The sequence below is a fragment of the Cynocephalus volans genome, chromosome 11 (assembly GCF_027409185.1).
Source record: "Cynocephalus volans isolate mCynVol1 chromosome 11, mCynVol1.pri, whole genome shotgun sequence".
NCBI lineage: Eukaryota > Metazoa > Chordata > Mammalia > Dermoptera > Cynocephalidae > Cynocephalus > Cynocephalus volans.
Genome location: NC_084470.1, coordinates 121,225,168 through 121,243,663, shown reverse-complemented (window position 1 = coordinate 121,243,663; position 18,496 = coordinate 121,225,168). Strand labels below are relative to the sequence as shown.

Sequence of the window (18,496 nt, the reverse complement as noted above, 5' to 3'; positions counted from 1 at the left end):
GACCCGGCTGCAGGGAGGAGGAGGAAACTCTCTGTCCCTCCCCCCTCCCCCCTCCCTCTGCCCGCTCTCGGTCTCCCTCCCTCTTTCTCCTCGGAGGCTGTCGAGTCGCCTCTCAGCAGCGAGCGGCGAGCGCCCTGCTCCAGTCCCGGCTTGGAACTGAACTGTGTGAGCGCGGTCCTGGAACCCGGGTCCAGCAGCGGCGAGCCCGGATCTGAGCCCGGGGCGCAGCGGTCGGCTTCGGAGGCCCTGAGTCGGGACCGAGCCGAGGCTCAGAGAGCCCGAGAGCGGGGCGGGCGGGCCGGCGCAGCGACCGGGCGAGTCCGGGAGCAGGACCGCGGAAGGCAGGGGGACGGCCGCGAGCCCAGGGCAGAGGGCAGAGTGCAGAGAGCGGCCTGGCTCGGCGGAGGGCGCCGCCCGGCCCGCCCCGAGCTCGCGGCCCCGGACGCCGGCCCCTCGTGGGGCGCGGAGCCGGGGTGGCCGCCGGGCCAGAGCGACTCCCCGGCCGACAGCGGGGGGCGTGCCCCCTCCCAACCCAGCGGCCCCAGCTCGGCCCGCCCGCCCGCTGCGTCGCCGGGGCATGTGAGCGGGAAGCCCAGGCTGCCAGCCGCGAGGACCGCACGGAGGAGGAGCAGGAGCGCGGAGCCGCGAGCCCCGAGCCCAGCGCCCGGCTGAGTAGTAAGTGCGCCCCTCCGCGCCGTCGCGCCCCTCTCCCCAGCCCGCCGAAGTTTGACACTCGCGCCGCCACGTTTCTGGGCACCGGCCGGCTCTCTTCCCTCCGACTTTCCATCCTTTGCAAAGTTTTTCGAGGAAGAAGGGAGCCTCACCTACCCCAGCAACGCCCGCCGGTGGCCGCTCCTTCGCGGGCTGACCCGGATCCTCGCAGTGGGGGTGGCAGCCTGTAAGGGGTGGCTCGTGTGTGTGTGTGCGCGCGCGCACCACGGGACGGGCTCGGGTGAATCCCCCCCACGCCGCTCCTCGTCGACTGGCCGGGGCACGAGGTCTTTCTCACCAGCCTGACTAATGCGCCCAGTTTAAGCATTTCCCAGCGCGAAGCTGAGGCGACGTGTGCGCGCCCCGTGTGGGGTTCGGGTGCCCGCGACGAGACGCGGAGCTCCCCCGCCCTGGTGGCGTGGGGGGCCGGGGCCCAGCTGCGCGCCCCGCGCCAGCGTTCCAGGTTCGTTCCCCAGGGGACCAGCCGGGCGCCGCATCCTGTTTGTTTGCTGCTCTCGCTGCTCCTGTTCCGCCCCCACCCCCACCCCAGCCTGCTTGTTACCACCCCCCACCTCCTGCCCTGGGATGTCGGAGGTGAGCCTTTTCATCTCGATTTCACTCCAAAGCCGAATCGTGCCTAGGGGTAGGGACATGCGGAGGGGGATAGCCGCTCGGTTCCCAGCAGCTCGCCATTGTTTTCCCACCTCGCGCGTTCCGTACGTAAACACACACGCGCGCGCGCACACACACGTGCACACACACACACACGCGCGCGCGCGCACACACACACACACACACACACACACACACACACACACACGTGCGCGCCGGCTCCGGCTGCTTTGAGTCCCTAGGCGGGCGGGGATCCCCCAGGGGATTGGCCCAGCTGCCCGCCCAGGTCTTCGATCTGGAGGCGCTCCATTGCTTAACTGGGGCTGGGGAGGGCAGGAGACGTGGGGGTGGCCAGAGAGTCCCGGGCGGGGCTGCGAGCCGGACCTGGGCGGGAAGTGAATTTTGAACTTCAGCCCTGGACCTTTCCGGGACGACCCCGAGCGCTCGAGCGGCGGCTCGCTCCGGTCCTGGAGGGCCACGGCAGCTGCAAGGACTCCGCTGGCGCTCTTGGCAGCAACCTCAGTGACAGGGACTTGGAGGAAGCCGATGAGTTTTCCTGGGAAGTTTGCTTTGACTCTGTGGGAATTTCTGGGCAGGGCGCCTGGGCGCTGGCGAAAAACAGCCAGAGAAGATGCTGCTGGCTCTTAACCACTAGGCTAGACTTGGCTCCCAGTGGTCCAAGTAGGTGGGTCCCTACCCTCCTAGGGTTCATGCCTTCCAAACCAGTATCCCCCCAAACGATTACTGCATGCCAGTTTCAGAGATGAGTGCATAACTGCCCATGTCGCTGTTGGGGGCGGCGAGCTCGGGTCCGGCCGGGCGGCGCCCTCCGCCGAGCCAGTCAGCTCTTCTGCACTCTACGCTCTGCGCTGGGCTTGCGGGCGCCCCCCTGCCTTCCGCGGTCCTGCTCCCGGACTGGTCCGGACGCTGCGCCGGCCCGCCCGCCACGCTCTGGGGCTCTCCAGCTCTCCGGCAGGACGCTCTGCGCCTCGGCTCGGTCGCGAGTCAGGGCCTCCGAAGCTGACCGCTGTTTGCAGTGTGCTCCCTTAGGAAGTGCCTCCCGAGATGCCAGGATCCAACACATTTGGGTCCTAATTCCCCACCGTTGGGCAGCGTGAGTTCGGGCGAGTTCCTTAAGATTTCTGGACTTTCCCCTATGCGAAATGGGCAGTTATGCACCCATCTTTGAAACTGGCATGTAGTGATCATTTGAGGGATACTCGTTTGGAAGGCATGAACCCTAGGAGACTAGAGACTCAACTATTTGGATCGCTGGGATCCAAGTATAGCTTAGTGGTTAAGAGCCAGGGAGCTTGAGTAAGATCCCAGAGGCTGCCGCTGGCAGTGTGACCTTGGTCAATTTAACCTAACATTTGCGCCTCAGTTTTCTCATCTGTAAAACAGGGTTGATATGAACAGTACCCACCTCATGAATTTATCTTGAGGATTAAAAGGCTTAATAAAGTGAGACTCAGGACAGTGCCTGGCACATAGTAAGTGCTGGGTATATGTTAGCTGTTATTGTCATTATTACTTAACTGAGCTTATACAGAGCCGAAGAACGCTTTGAAATTGTGCTCACTTAATCATATAACAATTGTCCACTTCTAGGGAGGAAGAGACCTCACACTTTTCCCCACCCTTTCCTGATTCTTGCTCCTCAGATCAAATGTATTTTTCCTACCCTTGTCTACTTCCGTCTTCTCGAGTCTTTCTTTTTGTTTTTGCTTTCTTTCCTTCCTCCCTTCCTCCCAATTTTTGTGAAAGCGCTTCATTCCCTCCTTTTCTCATTCTTAAAAATCAATCTTGGCTTAACTGCAGTGTTCTCTCAGTGGAAATCAGGCCCCAGGAAGGAAGTGTCTCCTGAGCACCCTGCGCCTAGGCTGCTAGCTCAGGATTGGATGTGCATTTGTGTCTCTGGGGCTGGGTGAATTTCCGGAGAGGAGCCCAGGTGTCTGGGACCCAGGGGAAGAGTTAAGTGGGATGGGCTGGGGCTGTCCCTAGAGGAGTTCTGCTCCCTGGCTGGTATCTGTGTCTCCTGCTGCTGGGGCTCACTTGGGAACCTGCAATAGCCCAGCTGCCTGAGCAGACTGGATGTGAGATTTGGTGTAAGTGTCATCTCCAGCCTGCCACTTGCGGTTGGAGGATTTTCTAGGAATTTGGGTTTGTTGCAAGTTCCTTGTCTGATTATGGACCCTGCAAATGTGTAGTGCATGTAAGAGGTGAGCTGAGCAACAGGAAGGAGGAGCAGGCTGCTGCTGCCCAGCCACGCTGCCTTGGACAACAAGCACCTGTCCGTTTTTTTTTTTTTTTTTTTTTTTTGCTGGCTGATACAGGGATCAAACACCAGACCTTGGTGTTATCAGCACCACACTCTAACCAACTGAGCTAGCCAGCCAGCCTGTTGTCCTCTTTTCTCTGACTCTCCAATCCCTACCACAGGCACAGGGGGATAGCCGGATGGTTGGTTCACGGTGCACGGGGATGCTGCAAATGGGCACTTTTCAGTGATGAGAACCAACGTTGCCATCACCCCGTTTATTCCTTTAACAGAAATTTGATGAATGCCTATTATGTGCCAGGGCCTGTGCTAGGCAGTGGATGACAGGGGTGAACAAGACAGGGAGCATGCTTGCCTTCAGGGGGGCTTCTTTCTGGGCGGGAAGACAGACAGTAAATAACTTTAACTAAGACAGTGTCAGATCATGATATGTGATGTGAAAGAAATACCGCATGGTGATGTGAGAGAGTGTGTGTGTGAAGGCCAGGCGAGGTGGCGCTGGATTAGGAGGTCACCCTGGGGAGAGGAGAGCTCAGCCTAGCTCGAAGGAAGAGAAGGAGCCAGAGGAGAAAGGAGCTGGCTGCACAAAGATGCAGAGAAGGGGGATTCCAGGCAGAGGGAACAACAAATGAAAAATCCCTGAGGCCACAATGGAGGCAAAAGCTATGTGGCTGGAGGGGCAGAGAATGGAAAGATCAGAGGAGGGCATGAGCCGAGTTTCTCTGGACCTGGTAGGACTGGTTAGGAGCCTGGATTTTATTGCCAGAGTGATTGGAAGCCACTGCAGAGTTTTAAACAGGAGAGTGACATGATCTGATTCATGATTTTAAAAGATTATTTAGTACACAAGAAACGGTAATCATAGTTTCCCCAGGGGAGGGAAGTGGTGGCTGAGGGATGGGACGGAGGAAAGATTGTGTTATTGCTGTAGACCCTTTTGTCCTTTCTGAATTTAGTACTATGTGCATGTATAAACTATACTGAATAACAAAACAAAACAAACAAAAAACCCCCCCAAAACAGGCTGGTCAGTTAGCTCAGCTGGTTAGAGCATGGTACTGATAACACCAACGTCCAGGGTTCAAGGGTTTGGTCTCTGTGCTGGCTGCCAAAAAGAAAAAAAAAAAAACCCACCAAAAACATGTAGTTAACAAAGAAGAGTTTATAATCTGGAAAATGAATATAACAAGAAGTGAAAAAACAGGATATAAAACTACATAGTAGAATACCAATTTTGTAAAGATCAATACATGTATACACAGGCCCGTCATGCACACATACGTAGAAAACTAGAGCTGTGCATCAGAATGTTTGTGGAGGTTAACTCCATATACTGGACATATAGATGATTTTTATTTCCTTTATCTTCTGTTGGCTTTCCTATCTTCTACAATGGTTATGAATAACTTTTATAAGTGATAAAGCATAAAAAAGACCTTTCTGGCTGCTAAGTAGAGAGAGTAGCTTGAAGGGGAGTGGAATTAAAGAGGCCAGTTAGAAGGCTGGAGTCAGAATCAAGGAGAGAGGCGATGCTGACTTGGATTCCAGGGGGCCAATGGGAGGTTGTTTTGGAGGCAGAGCCAACAGGTCTTATAATACAACATTGCTTATACTCTTGCCTAGAGAGAGAGTTTTCCACCCCCAAGTCAGATTTTGTACTCAGGAGTGCCAGGATCAGTAATGGTGAAGGGCAATTTCCAAAGTTGCCTTGGCTTTGGAAATATCTCAGGTTCCACCTACATCCTCATACCCATCAATCCTCCTAGTGGGGAGAGCCCCATCCTGGACATTTTGTTACTTTTGTAATTAGCAGATCTAGGGAAATGTGATGTATACAGTGAGAAGGGTTTAGAGCCAGGACAGATGTTCTTCACATATCTCCAAATCTCCGTTTTCCCATCTGTGAAATGGGACAATCACAGTGGTAATACCTACCTCTTAGAACTGTCGGGAGGCTCATGGCTGTTGATGTCCACAGCATTGCTCCATGAATGGTGAGGGCTCTGGGGCTTTTTCTGTTGCCAGACAAGTGTTGGCCTGAGCTAGGCCTGCTTTTCCAAGGGATCTGGGTGTTCTTGCCCTTCAGAGGCTGACACTTGATTCTACAAAGGTTTTCTTCTCTCTGGGGGTGCTTTGAGATTGGTCCTTATTGGGCAGCTCTCTGGGTAAGTCTCCAGAAGCTGACACCACCGGAAAAGTGGAATTCAAATGCAGCTGTACTCGTGTGCCCCCTCCCCCAACCACATTCAGGGGTATAGCTGAGTGTTTGAAAAGGGCTCTGTGCTGGTAAGGCTGGCCAGGCACACAGTAAATCGTGCTTTGAATGGGAGTTATTTTTGTGCTCAGTGTTTGCTTAAGAGGGCTCGCTCCTGCCTGAACTCGCTGCGATCCTCACCCTTTGCTAGTCCCCTTCCTGGAACCTGGATGTGTTAGCTAGGGAGGCTGTCACAATGCCTGACACCAGATGGGAAACAAGAATCCGTGGAGGATCGCTTCCACATCTCCTGTCATCTCTCTGCCCCAAGCAGGAAGGCATGCTCTGGATAGCAGTCTTTGCCTGGGTGACCCCCATTTTGACTGCCCCTTCTTTAGCCCTTGGGAAGATTTGATTAAGAGATTTGCTACAGACCAGATCAGCAGGGCCACCTCCAACCTCAGCAGGGTGAATATGTTTCTTTTAAAAATGCAAATACTTTCTCTGAGCATAGTGATATAGTTCTTCCCTCTTAAGTGCCTGCTATATGCCATGGACCTAGTCCAGAGAGACACGTGGGACCATCTCTGCTTCAAAGCCTATCACAGCTCCCCTAGAAAAAGGTTTCTGTCCATCCTGCATGGTCCACAGCATAGAACCTTGCAGCTACCACCTGCTTCTCCAGGCATATTCTTGGCTTTTCTGCCCCAGGGGGTAGCAGGAGGCCCTCCCTGCTTAGGAAGACCCCTCTGCTTCTATGACCTGCCTCTTTTGTAAGGACCCAGAAGCCCTGAGGTCCCCCTGCTCATTCCTAGGAAGACCAGATTGGGCTGCTGGCAGGGAGGGTCTGGATGGCCCCAGAGATGGAACAGCGACTATGGTCAGACCTCCTGGAGGCAATGTAGCAAGGAGGAAGTGGCTGGGGTTTCCCCTTCCTCTTCCCCAGGTGAGCAAACCAAAGGCCCAGGAATGTTCTGAGAAGTGTTGAGTGTGGCCTGGCATCTCAGAGCACTGAGGGCACACAAGGGGCAAGCTAGGAGAGGAGCTGAGATCAGTACCAAATGTTGAGGATTCCAGCCAGGGGTGTTATTTGGGGGTAGGGATGTATAATGGGGTGGTAGAGGAGAGGAAGGAAGAAATGGGTTCAGTATCTCCAGCTGCCACCTTTTTTCCTAAATAACATTCACTACCCAGGCTCTTTTGGTCACTCTGCGAAGCCTGACACTGGGAAGCCATCAAATCTGGAATTCAGTTCCCTTGGTACAAACAGCATTCAGACTCCCCTCCCCCTCTGCACTCTACCCCCAGCGGTGGCCTTAGCATTTAAATGGCCTTGGCATGAAGCCCCATAAGCTGCCCATAGATTGGGGGAGGGGTATTAGTGTTAGCCCCCCACATTGTCCCCCTGTGTCCCCTGGCGACATATCCACAGTAGGGTTTCCGTGTTTTGGCTTGAGAGGAGTGAGGGGAAGGGCCACAGACTGGGCAGGAGAGCTCCTGGCTCCCTTCCCCCCTGGTGGTTTTGGTCTGCAATCCCTGCCAGGCCTGCAGCTCCCTGGGGGATCCGCCCCGGAGGAGGCCAGACTGTTCTCCTCCCCTCTGCCTTACCTCCCCCAGGCCCCGCCTCCTGCTTGACTCAGAATGGAATGTGCAGCCTGTGGAACAGGATGGGGTGAGAACTAGTTCCCAGAGGGCCTTGGTCCCGACCCCTCCCATCCCCCACAAAGGGAGTGAAGAACTTTGGGGCTGGTGCTCTGCTGCCAACACCATGTCCTGTGCTGAATTGGGGCAGAGGTGGGTGCCGTGGGGGTGCAGTCTGGCCAGATTTCCCTGTAAGTCCAGGGTGAGGGCAGGTGGTGGGTTAGAGAGGCCAGGGGTGGCGTGGGTGCAGAAAACCCATCTCCAGCTCTAGTAGCGGGATGGCCCACCCTAGGCCAGCATCCTTTTTTTAAAAATTGTGGCTCATGTTTATTTTCCCATTTCTATAGTTTCTAAAAGTAATACAACAGTGTGTATTACCTTTGTAATCAGAATGAAAAGGATTTAAAATTAAGTAAAACAGAAAAAGTGGTCAGTGTTGTTTTCCATGGAAGACCAAGAGGAGTCAGGGCTTGACCAACGCAAGAAAAGCAGAAAGAGGGGTGGCTGGAAATGCAAGAAGAAGCCTGTAAGACTGGGCTGAGGCCCTTTCACAGAGACAGTGGAGTGGGCCCGTGGACCCCGCTGGCGGGCTCTGGGCTGGGGTGGACTGCCGAGGGACTCACAAGGCCTCCTGCTTTGGCCCTGGTGCCTGGCAGAGGTTAGACAGGGAGGGAAGCCTTGGCTCCAGCTGCCCTCATACTAACTCAAAAGAATTAACTCTTGCCTGCCACACAAGGCAGGACCTGGGTGAGGAGGGTTTTCTGTCTCAGCGTGAGTGGGGTGTGAAGCTCTGCCCACCCCCACCCAGACACCCTCTCCCCATCCCTCCAGACCCTTTGAAGGAGCCTGAAGTTATTGAACCATCCCTCTGAGGCTTTGGTGTGTTCTTGAGGGGTGGGGTAGGGTGGAGAAGGAAGGGGGAATAAAAGGTTAGTGGGGAGGGCTGGAAGGAAGCCTGTGTGCAGGTACAACCCTGCTTTCAGAGGCAGGTGGGGTGAGGGGAGTGGAGCATGAATAGGGTGCTGTTGAAAGCAGAAGGGAGTGGCCCCTTCAGTCCCTGCCATTTCGCCCGGCTCCCCTTTTCTTGGCTGGCGGAGTGTGTGTGTGTGTGTGTGGTGTGCGTGTGGTGTGCGTGTGTGCGCGCGCGTGTGTGCTGTGCGTGTGTGTGTGCGTGCGTGGGGGGGGCAGGCAGGCGGGGGCTGCTCTCTGGAGACCCTGATCAGTGCCCTCTGGCCCCTGTAGAGCCAAACAGAGCCTCTGAGTGCTCCAGGGAGACAGTAAGGACATTAGACCAATGTGCAGAAGGAAAGGGGAGTGTGGACTACTGGTAGGAAAAGAGCCAGAACAGAGGCTATGCTGAAGACAGGTGGAGGGAGGTCCTCCTCTTTACCTTCTCCTTGGGCTTCAGTCCTCTGGAGCTTCTGGTGCCCTAGAAGCAGACTGGAGTTTCAATTCCAGTCTACCTGTGCAGGTGTGGGCAGTGGGTAATCACCTTGTCTCCTTCCCTTTGCTCTCTGTAAACTTAGTTTCCATGGTGGTCATGGAACCTCAGCCACACCTTCTCACCCAGGAATGATGATGGGGGAGTGGTGTGTGGGGCGAGGGACTGAAGGAAGAGGAGTGGGTAGAGAAAGGGCCAATGTTGGGTCAAGGGGGGTTGCCTAGCTGGGGATGGTGGGGCGGGGAGGAGGAGGCCTCTCTTCTCAGTTGGGGTGAAGGGCTCAGCCTCCACTAACAGGTACCCCAGCCAGTAAACTCCCAGGGATCAGCACAGGAAACAGGGTTTCTCTCTGCTATCTGAGGGAGACAAGGGATGAACTTGATGTCTCTGCCAGAGAATTGTTGTAGTGAGTATGCAAATCTAGGTGAATGGAGCTCTTAGAGTTGTGCAGTGCACAGCTGTACAACTGTACTTGATGGCCCTGTTGGAACTGGTTCAGAACAGCCGGGGTTTTTTTAATGTAAGTTCTCCTTCTCTTCTACCATGGTGGGCTGGTCTTAGATCCATACTTCTCAACATGACATCCCGGTTTGGGGTGATTTGGGCTATTTGTGTTACCCTTTTTCTGGGCATTGTTTGGCTTAGAGCTTGGGGAGCCAGGACTGAGGGGAGGGATTGTGTGTTGTGTGGGTGCAGATGTGTTTGGCACTTTGGAGAGGGTCTGGGGGGTTGGACTGTCACTACCCTGTTTGTTGAGTCAGAGTCCTGTTGGGCTAATTGGCCGTGTGTAAGGGACCTCCTGATTCCTGAATCATGTCTGATTGGGTTTAGGAGCTCTCAGACGGGACAGGTAAGACCCGAAAGGGGACAAATGGGGAAGAGGGGAGGTTCCTGCCTCACCTGACGGCAACCCCTCCCCTGTCCCTTTTGCTGTGCCTCAACGCACAGGGTCCTCTTTATATCCTTGCCTCCCTCCCTCTCCCTTCATCAAAACTCACCCATTCCTTATCCTTCAGGGGATCCCTGCTCTTTGATCTCTAAGGCGATAACTGGCTAGTCAAATTTACCAATCTGGGTGCGGGTGCTGATGGCAAGTTAACAGGTAATTCCAGAAGCACATTAGCCTTTTAACCAGCCACGGGGCCTTATTAATGATCCAAGAGGTAATTGAAAGTGGGAACGTGGGGTGGAGGTGGAGTGGATGTCTGGGCCTGTGGGGGCCTGCTCTGTTCATCCATCCACTCGGCAGACTCATGGGAGCGCCTGCCTCGTGGCTGCTGTGCCATGCCAGGGCTGGAAGACCAGGGACCAGCACCGCTCTCACACAGTTTGGAGGAAGATAAAGAGAAGGAAATAACTGAGGACGATACTGACTGACAAATGCGAGGGTGGTAGGGAGGTACAGGGCAGGGTGCTTTGGGAGCATCCTCCAAATCAGATTTGGGCAGCCAGGGAGGGCTCCCTGTAAGATGTAACATAAAGGCTCGGAGGATGAGGAGGAGATAGCTTTGGAAGAGCAAGTCAGAGTGAGGAGAAGGTTGTAAAGGCAGATCTGCCTGATAAATACAGGCCCAGGGACACCATCTGGATCTTCACGGGCATGTCACATGGTCCTGTCTCTCACCAAGGACCCCTGGCAGATCACGACTTTGGGGTGAGTGAGTGGTGGGCATTTGAAGACAAGGTGGCCTCTCCTCATTCAGCTGCAAGTTGTATGTGTCAGCATGGGGGAGCATGGGTTTGGGTATGTACTAATGTGCATGGGGTGTTGGGGGGCTGTCTCTGGTGGGTGCTGTGGGTTCAAGTGGACTTTGGGCACTGTGTGGTATGTGGCCCAAGCTGCTGGGGATTGGAACCCCAAGCCTCTCCCAGGCAGCTGCATGGGGTGCAGGACTGCTAGGGCCAACTGCAAATTAGCCAGGCTGGCATTAAATGCCTTTGCTGCTTCTCTCTTCTCCTCCTATCTCTCCCTACCCTCCCGAAAATCAACAACTGTGTCAACAGCAGGGTGATTGTGCTTGGCCGGCAGCCTCCGGGGCTGCCAGGACCGGGCAGGTGCTGGCAGAGGCTGCTAGAGCCCCCTCTGGGAGCAGGCTGGGCCTGGCTGCCAGGGCTGCAGGATAAACAAGGCCGCACACAGGCAGGGCCGGGGAGGGAGGCCACAGGCAGGCAGGAGGGCAGAACAGGTGTCTCAGGAGCTCTGTAGACACAAAGGGCCTGTTGTCTCCTCCTCCCTGGCCCCAGAGAGCAGCCCCCTCTCCTCCCTCCTCTCAGGCCCCACCCAGAGACCAGTGACCAGGTCAGCCAGGAGGTGCTCCCTTGCAGACTCCCCCTGCCTCTTGGTGTTTGTTTTTCCTTGCTTGAGACAGAAGTAAATCAGTCTACATGAAGTTTGAGCACATTAGCCTGAGAGGCAGGAGACCAGCTTTTGAACAAATCCACTGGCCTTGAAGCCTTTGTGGGTCTCAGTTTCCCTTCTGGAAAGACAGCAAGATCACTCACCCCTGCTGGGGCAGCCAAGCAAGAAATGGATGGGAGATGGGAAAAGCACCTGGAGCTTTTTTTTTGAAGAAAGAAGCATTGAATGTCTGGAGCAATGGAAGGTATGGTGAGAAGTACGGAGATCTGGGAATTCCAGGAGAAATTTGGGGCTGGAGGTGGCCAGGGGTTGGTGACATTCTCCTCCCTTCTTACCTATTTATAAAACAAGTCTTTACTGAGCACCTACTCTGTGCTAGACATTGCACTAGGGACTGGGGAAGCAATGGAGAATAGCATAGTATCAGCACAGACAGGCAGCCTCTAGAGCCAGACTGCCTGTGTCATCTTGGGTAAGTAACTTAACCTCTCTGAGTCTTGGTTTCCTCATCTGTAAAATGGGAGTGATAACAATAATACCTGCCTCATGTTCCCGGGGCTGTGGTGAAGAGGTGTAAATGTGTGACGAGATGTAAAACAGTGCCTGGCATATTGTATTTTATTGTCCCTGTCCCTGAGAGATAGGGACAAGCCAGAGCCTGGGAGGTGGACAGGTAAACAGATAATTGTAGCCAATTAAGTACTAGAGACCATTGAAGTCAAGGTCTCCAGAATGTCCTGGAGGAATAATCAACCCTTCTAAGATTGTTCAGGGAGGGACTTATAAAGGAGGGGTGGGTGACATTTGAGCTGGGTTGTGAGTGAGGTGTAGGAGTTTGCTGATAAAGAATGGAGGAAGATGAACTGGCCAGCCACCAAAAAAAAAAAAAAAAAATTAAGAATGTGGGAAGGGCCTTCTAGGCTAGACAGGGGTACCAGGAGACAGGGGTACCCAAAGTATGAAAGTGCACGTCTGTGCCCGATGTACAGGTTTTTCATGAGGGCCACAGCTGAGGTGTGGCCTGGGCTGGGCATGAAGGGACTGCACAGCGTGCCAAGGAGCTTGAGCTCATCCCCAGCCTTTGGTCAGTCACTCCGGGTCAGGCTCCAGTTTCAGTCACTCAGTATCTTTCTTCTCTCTCTCCTCCCCACTCCATTACATTATGAATAGATCAGCCTCCCTCACTCTGGAATATTCCTTGATTTACAGAGAGGCAGGATAGTTTTGTGAAAACACCATGTGGTGTTAGATTCAGAAAGTTCTAGATTTGAAGCTTCTGGATTTTGAATCTTGATACCAGGCCATTTACTGAATGTCTTTGAACTGCATTTTCCTTATCCACAGAATGGGGTAATGGCATCTGCCCTGCAGCAGGGTGATTGTGAGGATTAGAAAAAAAACGTGTGTCAGTTGCACAGTAAACAGTAGCTGTGTGATCTGGCCCCCATCCTAAACCTACCTGGGCCTCGTCTCTATGTCTGTAACAAGGAGACGAAGGTCTGTCTCCTTCCTTCCGTGATCTCTGCAGAGGTGATGGGCCAGGCTGCTTGTTGTCTGGGTAGGTCAGTCAGGCCAGGAAGCCCAGGAGCTCTGGCCTCCTACAGAGCGGGGTATGCTTGCCTTCCCAGCTGGCCCTGCTAGGTGGTCATGGAGGGAACCTGAGTCCACGGTGGCTCAGCCAGCGGTTCCAGGACCCTTCCCGTGGCTGCTCAGGTGCTGCTCCCTGTGCATCAGTCAGGAGGGCCCCCTGTCCTGCCGCTCCCACGGGGGTGAAGCCCTTCAGCATCCCCTGCTGCCCATGCTACCAGCATGTTTGAGGGCCGCTGGGTCACTGGACCCATGGGCGCCAGAGGAGACCAGGGCCCTGGTCTAGCTTCTGCTGCTGACTTGTGTGCCCTTGGGCTGTCACTTAGCCGCTTGGAACCTCGCTTTTCCCATCTGCAACTTGGGAGGGACCATTTGGACCCGTGCAGAGATAAAATGAGAATTCTAGGTTGCTGTGGAAATAGACGGTTAGATGAGAATGATGAAAACCACCCTGGCAGTTTTTGCTGCAGTTTCAAAATCCAAATGTAGAGTCAGATACTTCGCCACAATCCCTACAGCTGCACTTTGCTGTGCCCTCCACGGAGTGCCTTGGTGAGGCTTATCTCAGGGCTGCCCACAAAACCTTGCAAGATAGAAAGGGCAGAGAGCATCTCCTCCCCCGTTCTGTGGATGAGGAAACAGATTCAGACATGTGGACTCGTCTAGGTGTGGGGTCTTCCAGAGTTCCACCTGGCTGTGCATCTGCATGGAGGAGGCTGGTCCACATGGCATGTCTGATCCCTGTGCAGAACCAATGACAGCCCCCTCTAGGATCCTGCTGCAGAGTCCCCTCACCTGCCCTGGCATCTTGACATTGGTTTTGAGGAACTGGTGATGGGAAGGGCTAGGGGCATCGAGGAGTGTCTGGAGCCCATTGTGTCTCCTGACAATCTCAGGAAGTCCATCCCAAGACCAGATCTGGAAGGACCTGTGCCTTGCAGAGGTCCCCATTCTCTACCCCTCTTCCCTCACTTGCCACTTTGGCCATGCCCAGTGTGGACGTAGCCCCATTTTCTCTTCCTCCCCTGCAGTTGCACTTCCCAGGTGGCCACAAGGTAAGCTGAGGCTAGGAGAGGGGCTGGTGCAAAGGGGAATGCTGTAAGTAGGGCCGGGGACACTTCACCTAGCCAGTGGTCATATGGCTTCCTAGGTAGCCCTGAAAACTGCCTGAGTAAGAGAGGCAGAAAGGGTAGCAGGGACACTTGGAATGTTCCAGGGGCCTTGTCCATATTTACATACAATTTGCATATAACCAATACATTGAACACAATTTTATAATCCATCTCCGGGCACATTCAGATTTGCCTTTTACTGTTGTTACTGTTCTTTCCAGAGATGGCTGCTTCTGCCTTTTGCTCATGTCTGTGCCTTCTCACTCCTGTCCTATTCCCCCCGACCTCTCTGAGGGCAGATGACTGGGAACAGAGTCAGCTTGGGGTCATTCCCGCTATTGATGGAATCCAACCACCCGGGGGGGTCAGCACAGAGGGCTGGACCAGCTGCCACGTGCTGTTCATTAACAGGAACACAACAGGCCCGACCTTGCCACCCCACCAGCCACCTCACCTGTGTTAGGGACCAGGGCACCTTCATGTGTAGGTGCAGGTGTACTGTGCTTGACACTCAGCAGATGTCTGCATAAATGTGAGGATAAAGCAAAGTTAGAGATAGAAGGAGCACTGAAAAACAAAGATATGCCATACAGGCTCCCTGGGGCCTGGCTTTGGTGCCCATGAAGGGAGAGGCTAGTGGGCAGAAGGGAGCCTCTGGTGGTCCTGTGGGTGGGAGGAATCAATTTCCCTCTCGTGACTGTGGCCTAAGGAGGCATTTCTGTCTGTTCTCAGCTTTGCAGGAAATATTCGTAGTGTCGAGGATGAGAGGAACAGAAAGGAAGAGCCAGGCTGTCTATTATTTTTTTTTCAGATTGAGACTCTGTTATTAGCAATTTATGACATCCGGGTCTCAAGCCAAGCACATTCTGTTCTTCAGTGTTGGGGGAAGACGCTTGGGGGACATGGCAAGAGGCAGGACAGGAAAGAGGACTCGGCTCACAACTTTGTGATTGGCTGCGTGGTGTCTTCAACTGTGCTAGGGGACTGTTTCAGCACCGGCCAGTCTGAGCCCAGCCTTGTGTGGGGAGGCGCCCTCCTGGAGGGCATGGTATTCCCACAGGGCCCAAATGGCCCTGGGAAGCAGGGTGAGTGGCCTGCCTCCCACATTCATGTCCAATGGGCCTTGGGCTTCAGATTTCTCTCTGTGAAATGGGGTCAAGGCAGTGATGCTTGGAACAGAATGCTAGAGTTTCATGAGACAGCAGGGCCCGGGAAGACCCCCACAAAGAAAAAGAGAGCAGCTGTGTGAAAGAACCCCGGAAGAGGGGTAGTGGGCAAGGTGACAACCCCTGTGGAAAGAATGGTGCACCAGCAAAACAACCCCCTTTCTGCAAAAGTGCTGAGCTGGCGGAATGTTGCTCAGTCGTCGCAAGATCGGGAGGTAGATAGAGCTCTGTAGGCGCCTGGGCTGTGCGTGTGCAGGCTGTTGTGAGAGGGTCCCGGAAGACAGCAGAGAGGGCAGGGGCAGCACCCATGGCACCCCCCCCACCCAGCTGGCCTCCACGCTTCCCAGCGCTCATCACTGGTCCCCGTTCCTGGAGGCAAGTCTCCTGCTGCCATCCGCCCCTCACGTAAGTCGGTCTCCTTCTCCTTTGTTTTCCCCTCATTTTCCTCCGAACTGACTTTGACTAGAAGTAGCTACATCACCCTGTCTTCAAGAGGCTTTCATTCCCCAGAGGGCCCTGGTGTCAAAGGACAGGGTGCTCTGGTGGTGGGAACTCTGAAAGGGTCAGGCATGGTGGTGCCTGATCCCTGGGCCTCTGCCTCGTAGCTGGGCTTCTGGAGGGAGCCCAGGCTGCTTTGGTGGTTTCTTGCACCCCAGCCACGTGTCCAAACTTGGTGCCAGTGGATAGTTGTTGAAGGGCAGATTCACCGGAAGGAGAAGAAGCTCTGGTGGGACTCCTGGGAGAGCCAGCACAGAGATGGCATGCGTCAGGTGGATGGCGAGAGGGGCGTCAGGCAGGGAGAGCATGGGCCTGCTTTCCATTTGGGAGGTTTGGACTATTCTCTTATTATCTTCCACATAGAGCTGACAGCCACTAACCCTGAGGCTGCTTACTTGTCCTCTGTTCTCTGGGTTGACATCCTCTTCCCTGGCCAGCTCAAGGCTCTTGCCGGAGGCTCATGAAAGGTTGAACTCTGAGATTCAATTCTGCACAGGTAAGTTCAGTAGGTGTGTATGAGCCTGGAGTCTGGACCCAGCACCAGATTGTAGGCTCCAGTCACAACCCCTTGTGTTTAGTGAAGACCAGCATTTTATAGGACATCTTGGGCCAGGTGCTGTAAGGAACAATGGTCCCTGAGCTGCCAGCCCAGAGGCTGAGGATCCCTGCTGGAATGGGAAGGGGTGGTGTTAGCTTGGATTGCAGTTAGGTGGAGACCACCCAGGTCAGAGGGAACCTTGGACATGGGCCCAGGAGCTAGGACTTGTTGACAATGGGAAACCAGAGGATGTTTCATAGAACTTTTAGAATGGGTGGCTTATTCATTCAGGCTGAAGCATCTCTCTCATTGTCCTGTGAAAAATTCCAACAGAACCCTGTTCTTTTCCTTTCCATTCAGAGACATTTTTGCTGCTTTCAAATCCTGAGGAACAGCCTGGTAACTGAGACAGCTTTCCCTTCCCTGCCAGGGCTAGCAGGCTTTTGGAGTGTGGGTTTGAGGCTGGCAGTCCTGGGAGACAGGAGGCTTTACCCTGTCTGCCATGAGCCTCACTGCCCACGGCTATGGTCCCACTGGGGCCCAAGTGACTGAGTGTGGAAATCCAACATGTGCAATTTCCCAATGAATGGGCAAATTTATATTGTTTGGGGTTGGGAGTATTGAGCTCTAGGTGCCTTTTGAAAAGGCAGTGGTTTAGAATATTTTTAAACAGATGAGGTACTCAGGGAATGGATATGCTTCGTCCTGTGAAAGGCACTGGGCGAGGCTGGGAGACAGGAGACCAGTCCCTGCCCTCAAGGAGGCTCTAACCTGTCTGGGGAGGGGAAAACAGCTGCATTGTAGGAACAAAGCTGCTTTCCCTTCTTAGGCTGAGAGGCTGTGTGTGAGGTGGAGTCACACAGGGTTAGTGTCCTGGCTCTGCTGCTTCTAAACTGTGTGATTTCTGGCAAATGCTAGGACTTTCTTAAAGCCTAGTTTTTTCACTCACAAAGTGGGAAACGTACTTCATGAGGTTAAAAGGGTTCAGTGAAGCGATGTATATGTTATAGTGCTTACTGCAGGGCCTGGCGTATAGAAGGCTCCAGTGAGTGGGAGCTGATATTAGTATTGTGGCCCCTGTCACGGTGGTTGTTGTGGCTTATCCTGGGGCAGGGATGTCGCAGCTGCCCTGGGGCCTGCCTGGATGTGGGGGACAGCCCGTCCCTGGGGTCATGAGCATAGCCTCTGTAGGACCTGGGAAAGGAGAAGTGTGTGGTGGGGACAGACGTTGCTCTCAGCCTCCCACAATATTCCTTCTTCAGTTGTAACCCCTGGATGTGCTGTGTGGCCGCAGCCAAGTTACTTACCCTCTCTGTGCTTCAGCTTCTTCCTCTGTAAATGCCACTGATAATAATGCTCATATGTGGAGAGTAGCACATTAAAAGGATTACTTAAAAAGCATCTAGAACAGAGTCTGGCATGTGGGGATGTTAGGTGTTTGCTAGTGTTATTATATGTTGCTGTGGTTATTCTGTGTGACTATTGTGTTATAAGAGTGGCCAGTTTACTCAAAGAAACAAGAGTGAGAACTGCTGTCCCACGTGTTCCAGGAGCTTGGGGCAGGGGAAGGGGTGTGGGGTGGAGGTGGGCTGGGGCGTGGACCCATGATGGTTCCAGGGAGCAGCTCAGAAAAGGGAAAGAATTGTTTTTCACATGCTCGCTGCAAGCAGGGCACTGCCAGGTGTGACCGAAATGACAGTCTGGCTCAAAGCTTGCTGCCTTTTCTTCTTTCTACCCTAAACTGGTCACTAAAGGGGACAGCTCTACACCAAGTAGGACTGAGTCTTGTAAAACTGATGGAATTCACATATATACCTGAGATTGCTTGGAGGCATGAAACCACCACATTCACAAAAAGCAACTGCTGGTGAATTTTAATAATTCATAATAATAAACAGCCTTTAACTAACCTTTGGACTCAGGGTGCTCCAGACACTGCCTGCAGGAATCTGGCAGGAAGTGAAGGCGGCATGGGTGTGTGGGGCGAGGCAGTCACCGAGGCAGGCAGGGAGAGGCCTTGTCCGCTGGCTGTCCCCTCCACACCCAGCTCCCACAGGCAGAGAGGGTTAATTGGGGTTTGGAGTGCCCATGGGACGTAGGCTCTTCTCAGAGATCCTTGTGCTGTGGTCTTGGATTGGGAGTCAGGCAGACCATAAGTTGGATTCCACCTTCACCCCTTCCTCATCTATAAAATGGGTTTTGCCACTGCAGAAAATATCTTTGAAGTGCCTAGCTTGTTGTGATCTCTCAGTAAATGGCAGGCGCCATTCATTGTCTTTCTGTTGAGAAGCTTTGAGATGTGGCCTGCCCTGGGCTACAACCTGAAGGTGGAAATCAGGGGCTTAGCAACACTTTT

At 54.0% G+C, this 18,496-nt stretch overlaps 1 protein-coding gene across 1 annotated transcript in view; it reads left to right on the top strand.

The window, feature by feature from the left end:
• Window positions 1–514: 514 nt before the first annotated feature.
• SOX13 (SRY-box transcription factor 13) overlaps window positions 515–18,496 on the top strand; it is a 45,178-nt gene continuing 27,196 nt past the window's right edge. The window contains exon 1 of the mRNA XM_063114989.1: window positions 515–675. The gene's annotated coding sequence lies outside the window, so the exon portion shown is untranslated. The remainder of the gene's footprint in view (window positions 676–18,496) is intronic.